An 8,297-nucleotide genomic window follows, 5' to 3' on the forward strand; every position below is an offset into this window, starting at 1 on the left:
GACAGTGCCCTATGCTACGAGGTAAGCGGTGACTGCTGTAGTTCTTACTGGTGATCCTTTCCTGTCACTGATTCTCGGCTTTCTTTGTATTTCATAGGACTGTTGTCAGTCCAATACAAAATGAGTCTTATTTTAAAAACCTGAAATGTTTTACAGAGCCTAGCATTCTCATATAGGGTCCTTTCCATTCTCCCCACTTTCCCGAGAGGCCAAGAACACTTCACACCATGAACTAGGAGAGGGGGTAGAGCCCTTTCTGATGAAATACATCAACAAAGACAGAGCCTTAGCCTGCTTGCTCTCTGGACAGGATCTCGGACCACAAGGTCTTCAATCCTGGTATAAATGAAGGAAGTGAGGACAGTTCAACTGGCACTCTCATAACAAGAGTTCGGAAACACCTTCCGAAGAGACTATAGCAGTAGATGAGGGAAGGGAGTGCTACAGTGTGGCAGTACAGGGGGAACGATCGGCTACAGCAGTGAAAAGTGTGGTACCGATTGGTGTGCTCTCGGGGTTCTTGTACATGTAGCATAGATGACCTCTACGGTGGCCCTCCCACCTTCCCACCTGCATTAGGTGTTCTTTTTTTTTGTAATTTATGTTTATGTATTTATTTACTGTTTGAACTTATTTATTCTACGTATTTATGTTTTTGGCTGCACTGGGTCTCTCATTGCTGTGCACGGGCTTTCTCTAGTTGGCGGCTAGCGGGGGCTACTCTCGGTTGCGGTGTGCGGGCATCTCATCGCGGTGGCTTCTCTTGTTGCGGAGCATGGGCTGTAGGCACGTGGGCTTCGGTAGTTGAGGCTCACGGGCTCTAGAATGCAGGCTCCGTCGTCGTGGCACATGCGCTTAGTTGCTGCACGGCATGTGGGATCTTCGCAGACCAGGGCTCGAACCCGTGTCCCCTGCATTGGCAGGCGCCACCAGGGAAGCCCTAGGTGTTCTCATATAGAGTCTAAAAACAGAGAGCACTGAGAGAAGGTAGTGGTTATTAAAGGCTCAGGATCTAAATTCTACCTGTCTCTACACCCCTTCCCAGCTGTCGATTTGACCCCATTTTTGAATGCTGACCTCATTGTTCAACTTTTCTCTGCCGTCTGTATACTCACCTTGAAAACTTGTTTCTGTGATGCGTTGAGCAGACACAGGGTGGCAGACTGCAGAGGTGGAAGCTGGTGGTCGGATATTTGTGGGCTGAATCTCCTTCAGTCCCATTCCCCATTTCTGGTTGCCCAGAGGCCCTACTTCCTGTGTGTGACGCCGAGCCGTAGGATTGCGGGCAGGAGCCAAGTTCTCCATACAGTAAAGACCCCAGTGTGCCTTGGTTACAGTAATATACCTGGCTTCCTTCCTGGCAGGGAAGTGACAGGCGGCTATGCCCCTGCTTTGTTCGTGGGCCTCCTGATCCAGCAGTTCCCTTGGCTCTGCCCCTGTCGTCAGCTGCCCCTAGGATAACTCTGAGCCCTAGCCACTTCTCTGGTAGATTTCCCTATTCCCCCACTACAGTCACACCTGAATAAGGCAACTCAGACCTTTCAGAGATGTGTCCTGAACCTCTTGTTTTCTGAAATACCTATCTGGTGGTTGTGAGACTTAAGGCCAGCGTCCCCGAGAGACTTTTTCTATTTCTCCTAGTAAACCTAGACTCATCTTCTGTCACCTTCAACTCTACTCCAATTGTGTTCTTTCAACCCAGACCTCTGACCCTGCTTTTTACTTCTGCCATTTCATCCTCGCTCCTGCTTCCTTTCCTAAATCCATACGTCTCTTTTGGCCTTCCTAGCCCTGGGCCAAGTTCCTTCCTCTTTGCTCAGTTTTTACCCCTTTCCTTCATTCTCCCATCCAACTTTCAGTCCTTCCTTTCTCACGCCCCAGTTAGCAGCATCTGAAAATTCGAAAGGTTTGTTACTCGTCTATTAATTGTATTCCATTTACTTATTCAGTTCTATACCTGTCTTACCTGTGTATGGAAGAACAGCTGGTAGCCAAGGTGGCACCAAGAATCCTAGCAGCTCTCACTTGACGTATCCGTAGTAGTCGGCAATTTCCATTTCGTTTTCCCTCTCGGTGAAAAATTGCAGCTTGCCCGAAGAGGTGTATCTGGCAGCATTCTCCCGTTGTTGTTGAGCCCGCCTCTTCATGGCCTCTCGCTCTGGCCTCTGCTCTTGTTCGATGGGCTTTGACATGACTGGCTCAGGCACGTTGGGTTCCCTCCATGGAACTCGTTGCTTGCTGAAGTCTTGGAGTAGAAAGTGGGTTTGGAGCTTGGGTGGGGACTGGCGCTTATTCACAGCAGGGGGAACAGGCTCCCCCGCTGGAGAGGAGCGCCAGATGAAGTTTTGGAGGGTGCAGGCCTAGGAGCAGCAGACTGAGGGACACGAGGCTGGGTATGGTTGGGCCAAGCCGGTTGGGTTGGGTTGGTCACAGTTGGCTGAGCTGGTTTGGCGGGGCCTGGCAAAGAGGCAGGAGCTGGCTGGGATGAATTGGCTGCAGCAGGTTGAGCTGAGTCAGTAGAACCAGGCTGGGCACGGTAAGCCCCAGCAGGCCGATGTGAGGCCAGAGACTGTGGCCTCCGAGGAGCGGGTCGAGCTTGAGGCTTGTCCCAGGCAGAAAAAGGCAGAGGTATCAACTTGACCTTCCCAGGAGGAGGCCGCTCATACTGGGCTGGAGACGGACACTCTGTTTCAGCACTGCTGTCTGGTTTCTGGGCTTGGACTTGCGTTTTCTCAGGACCCTTCCCCTCACGTGGGGTATGCCGCCATGGCTGGATAGCTGGGGGTGGCTGGGGGTCTTTGGGGTTGCTTGACTTTCCCAAGAGCCGACAGGAAGAGCGCCCAGTTTTCGTCTCATTCTTCTTCCCCAGCGCATGAAGAACCTTCACAGACTCCAGCATGCGCACGCCAAGGGAGGTTCGAGGCTTTTGAAAGCTCTGTTGGAGAAGCTCAGTTTGGTGTTCCTTTCGCTTCGTGTGGGGATTGCTGGCTTCTCTTCTGCCTTGACTTTGTTCCCTGACTGCTTGTTCTCCTCAGCCTTGTTTCTCCCTCTGGTCCTTTTGGTCTTTTCCTGCCCGTGGCTCTTAGTTTTGCTGATCTTTCTGGATGCAGCTTTCTGAGGTTTGCCTTGAGAGTGCTTGGCCGTGTTCACAGGAGCCCTGTCACTGACTGCAGCGTGGCATATAACCACTTCTCCCCCTAACAGGCACTCTGGATTCTTTGGCTGGATTTTGGCCTTGGGAGCGCCACTGATAGGCTCAGAGGCTTTCTGTTTGTTCTTCCTGGGTTGATCAGAGGGAACCTTTATGACACTTGGCTTTTCCTGCACCTGATTCACCTTAATGGCTCTGGTGTCTTTAGCTTTGATCACGTTGGGACCTTGGGATTGATCAAGATCTTTCAAAGGATTAAAGAGCTGGGGAAGGTGAATATCCTCCGCCAGTGTAGTAATGTCTGCAAGACCACTGCTAGGTTCAATCCCATTTTCAAGTGTCCCTAGGTCCTGACGACTCCGGCTGTTCTCTCCCAGATCAGCATTTTCAGAACCAGGCTGCTCCTCTTGGCTGAGGGGATCGGTGCAGGCCAGCGGCTGGTGAATATCAGGGATTCCTAAAGGGAGTAGTGGAGGATCTTGGTTCTCTGTTGGGATCTGGTAGGCATCCAGAGGCTTTGAAAGCTTGGTTTTGATATCATCCACGTGCTTACTCTCTATTTGTCCCTGGCTTGGAGCTGGAGGCAGGGCCAGGAGACGCCTGGCACTCTGGACTGGAGCTGTCACTGAAATGTCCCCAAGTTCAGATGGTGGGTTACTCTCAAGTATGTGGCTGTTTCTGCTACTGCAGGACTTGGGGAGTTCTTGACTTTGTGTCACACAAAACGTCTGGCTTGGAGGTTGCAATCCCAGGGAATTTTTCATCACCAGGGGGGAGGTCTCCATCCCTACAAAGGGATCAAGGGAGAAGTCAGTCCCTGGTAAGTGAGATGCTCCCCCTAAACACCAACACAGCAGTCGTGTACCTTTCAAGGGGTTCAGGGGCAAGATGGGCAAGGCATTTCTACTAACTCTTCTTAAGGATCACGGACAGTGCCCTATGCTACGAGGTAAGCGGTGACTGTTGTAATTCTTACTGGTGAGCCTTTCCTGTCGCTGATTCTCGGCTCGCTTTGTATTTCATAGGACTGTTATAAGTCCAATACAAAATGAGTCTTATTTTTAAAAACCTGAAATGTTTTACAAAGCCTAGCATTCTCATATAGGGTCCTTTCCATTCTCCCCACTTTCCCGAGAGGCCAAGAACACGTCACACCATGAACTAGGAGAGGGGGTAGAGCCCTTGCTGATGAAATACATCAACAAAGACAGAGTCTTAGCCTGCTTGCTCTCTGGACAGGATCTCGGACCACAAGGTCTTCAATCCTGGTATAAATGAAGGAAGTGAGGACAGTTCAACTGGCACTCTCATAACAAGAGTTCTGAAACACCTTCCGAAGAGACTATAGCAGTAGATGAGGGAAGGGAGTGCTACAGTGTGGCAGTACAGGGGGAACGATCGGCTACAGCAGTGAAAAGTGTGGTACCGATTGGTGTGCTCTCGGGGTTCTTGTACATGTAGCATAGATGACCTCTACAGTGGCCCTCCCACCTTCCCACCTGCATTAGGTGTTCTTTTTTTTGTAATTTATGTTTATGTATTTATTTACTGTTTGAACTTATTTATTCTACGTATTTATTTTTTTGGCTGCACTGGGTCTCTCATTGCTGTGCACGGGCTTTCTCTAGTTGGCGGCTAGCGGGGGCTACTCTCGGTTGCGGTGTGCGGGCTTCTCATCGCGGTGGCTTCTCTTGTTGCGGAGCATGGGCTGTAGGCACGTGGGCTTCGGTAGTTGAGGCTCACGGGCTCTAGAATGCAGGCTCCGTCGTTGTGGCACATGCGCTTAGTTGCTGCACGGCATGTGGGATCTTCGCAGACCAGGGCTCGAACCCCGTGTCCCCCGCATTGCATTGGCAGGCGGATTCTTAACCACGGCGCCACCAGGGAAGCCCTAGGTGTTCTCATATAGAGTCTAAAAACAGAGGGCACTGAGCGAAGGTAGTGGTTATTAAAGGCTCAGGATCTAAATTCTACCTGCCTCTACACCCCTTCCCAGCTGTCGATTTGACCCCATTTTTGAATGCCGACCTCATTCTTCAACTTTCTCTGGCGTTTGTTATACTCACCTTGAAAACTTGTTTCTGTGATGCGTTGAGCAGACACAGGGTGGCAGACTGCAGAGGTGGAAGCTGGTGGTCGGATATTTGTGGGCTGAATCTCCTTCAGTCCCATTCCCATTTCTGGTTGCCCAGAGGCCCGACTTCCTGTGTATGACGCCGAGCCGTAGGATTGCGGGCAGGAGCCAAGTTCTCCATACAGTAAAGACCCCAGTGTGCCTTGGTTACAGTAATATACCTGGCTTCCTTCCTGGCAGGGAAGTGACAGGCGGCTCTGCCCCTGATTTGGAATCTGAGATGGTGTTCCCTGAGCAAGGCTGGCAGAAAGCGATGGATGTAGAGGGACCATGTTCTTGGCGTCTGAAGTTTTATCATCCTGGGCTGCCAGAAACATGGAGGAGGCAGCTGTGTGGCGGTCAGTGAGTGCCAGAGTAAAGTCTCCGAGTGAAGAAGAATTCTTTTCAGTGCTTGCTGTGATGTCCCACTCAAGAACACCTGGATAGGAAGCAGCTGAAGTGGAGATCTGGCTGTGGTCAGTAACTCCAGATAACATAGTCGTGCTAGAATGTTGGTAAAGGTAGGCACTACCCATGAGTGTCTGGAAAGGGGTACCAGTAGCCGATGCCGAACTGACGGCAGGGCAGAGACTCTGGAGAAGTTGCAGACACTTCGTGTTAGGGAAGTTGCATTGCTCACCACAGGAGGAGAATGCTGCAGAGAATTTAGAGTTCCAAGTAGAGATGGATGTTGGAAATTTTCTGTAAGAACAAGAGGGTCATGAAAAACTCAGGGAGGTTGAGAAATTCTCACTACGTTTGAGGAACGGCATCATCTGAAGGTTCTTGCTATCAGGACACCTCTACTATCACTACTTCCTGAGAAACCCAAAATCAGACAGTTAATGATGGCTGTAAGGACTGAGCAGTTTTCCACTCTTCTCTATTCACTGCCTGTGCTCCCATCTTGGGCACAGACGGGCAGAAGAGCCAAGTGGTGTGGTTCAGAGATTGTTCTCTAGGCTGGAAGCAACCTTCTCCCTGCCCTGTCTTTCCCTTCAGCCTGCACTCGTATTGACTTCTATGCTATTTCCTAGACTGGAAGCATTTTAGAACTAGGAGGCCCTTAGAGAACTTCGATGTTCTCAGTCTCATTTCGTGAGTAAGGAAACTGAGGCTCAGAGAGGTCGGGTTGACTTGTTCAAGTTCTCTCATTATGTTAGTATCATTACCAGGTTTCAGAACCTAAGTATCCTGACTTCCTTGCCAGGACTCCACTCTGAGCATGATACTGCCAGAAAGCAGGAGAAATAGAACTTATAATATAGGCATTTTTTTTGTCCATTAGAAAACAGTACGGCTGTTACCATTGTCGTCTTCAGTGTCTCCCTTTGCTTGTGCAGTTCCCACGCTATTACCTAGAGGTGACGTACAGCTCAGTCCAACTGGTGAATTGAAAGAGTCATTTTTGCCCTCTTCAAGCCTGGTTTCTCATCCTACCTCAAAATGATTACCCGAAAGTGGATTTCTTAAGTGCTTTTGGAAAGGGAAGAGTTATCTGATTACTTCAGATTCCTCACCTGTAAAGTGGTTATAACACCACCACCAATAATAATAGCAGTAATAATTAATAGATGAATAAGCTGATCTATTGCGTATGATTTAATATGGAGGAAGATACAATAAGTTCTAGAAAGACAAAGAAAAATCATGACAAGCATATTACGTTAACGAAAAAGAAATCCATAGATATTAATGAAACTGGGGTATGTGGCAAGTATCGAAGCCTAATGAATTTACTAACAAATGGCATTCTGTACCATCCATGCAATATTATGAAAGTGAATTTTGCCCACTCTATTTTTAGTGAATACTATTAACCAGAAGACACGATGGAGGTGATAGAGGTGAATGAATTCCTAGCCAATGCATACAGACAGAGAAGGTATGTCAGTAAAAAATGCATAACAAGCAACAGAATGCAATAAATGTGCATGTATAGGTAGCCACAACACATATAGACAAGTATTTCAATGAAAACCGGTACGAAGCAGACAGCAAAATAATAAGTGTAAAAGAGTTTCATTATTGTGCTCCTTCATATTTTACCCAGCAAGTAAGAGGTATTAAGCCTAGGAGAAATATATATTTCAATGAATATAGCTTATATAATAAGCAGAAAGGAAGCTTAAAATGTATCAGGAAGGTTTTTGGATTTATCCTAGAACTTAGATTAGAATCATCTTCAGCATCCAAGAAGATGGCATCCCAAAACCTCAAAAAACCATCATGCCTAGAATCCAATTAAAAAAGATTTTCAAATGTAAGAAAATCCACAGGACTCCACAATATGGTTTTCGATAAATGTGGATGTTTGTTTGTTTTGTTTCTTTGGCCGCGCCGCGTGGCCCTGGCCGTGAAAGCACCGAGTCCTAAGCACTGGACCGCCAGGGAATTCCCTAAGTGGGGGGAATTAGAGATGTGGGGCTTGACTTTTTTCTTCTTCTTCTTCTTCTCTTCGGTAGCTAAGATCTACAAGCGAACGATGGCTGTTGATCAATGTGCTCTCTGTGTTAGGAAGGAAATAACTGTAAAAATGAAAAGCAGCCTTGCCTTAGAACCTACATATCACACCAAGGAAAATAGTCCTTCTGATTCAATTTAGAAGATATCACTTAAAATGTTGAATTGGTGAAATGTCTACCTAGTTTAAAAATTAGAAAGAATAAAACACTGAAAAGCAGCCCCCTAGATAACCACTGTGGTTGCTTGTTTATAGGAGGCATCATTTCTAAAACGTATTTCTAAAATGTTTATATTCAAAACTGTCAAGTGGCCAACTGTATTCAGAGAGGCAATAAAAGAAAGAAAACGGAGTATGACTTTTCTGATAAGCTGCCTTTCCTGGTGATCCCCTGTTCTGGCCTTACTTTCCTTCTTAGTCTGTTAATGTAAGGGTTTGCTACCATCAACTTGGTTTTGCCCTGCTCTGAGCAGGTTTCCCTCTGTGCTGTTTCTGCTTTAATTGAAAATCTTTGGTTCCCATCAGCATTCCATTGCAAACTCCGTTTTTCTTGAGAGCTCCTCTATGCT

The sequence above is a fragment of the Balaenoptera borealis genome, assembly GCF_965194805.1.
Source record: "Balaenoptera borealis genome assembly, contig: HAP1_SCAFFOLD_2145, whole genome shotgun sequence".
NCBI classification, from domain to species: domain Eukaryota; kingdom Metazoa; phylum Chordata; class Mammalia; order Artiodactyla; family Balaenopteridae; genus Balaenoptera; species Balaenoptera borealis.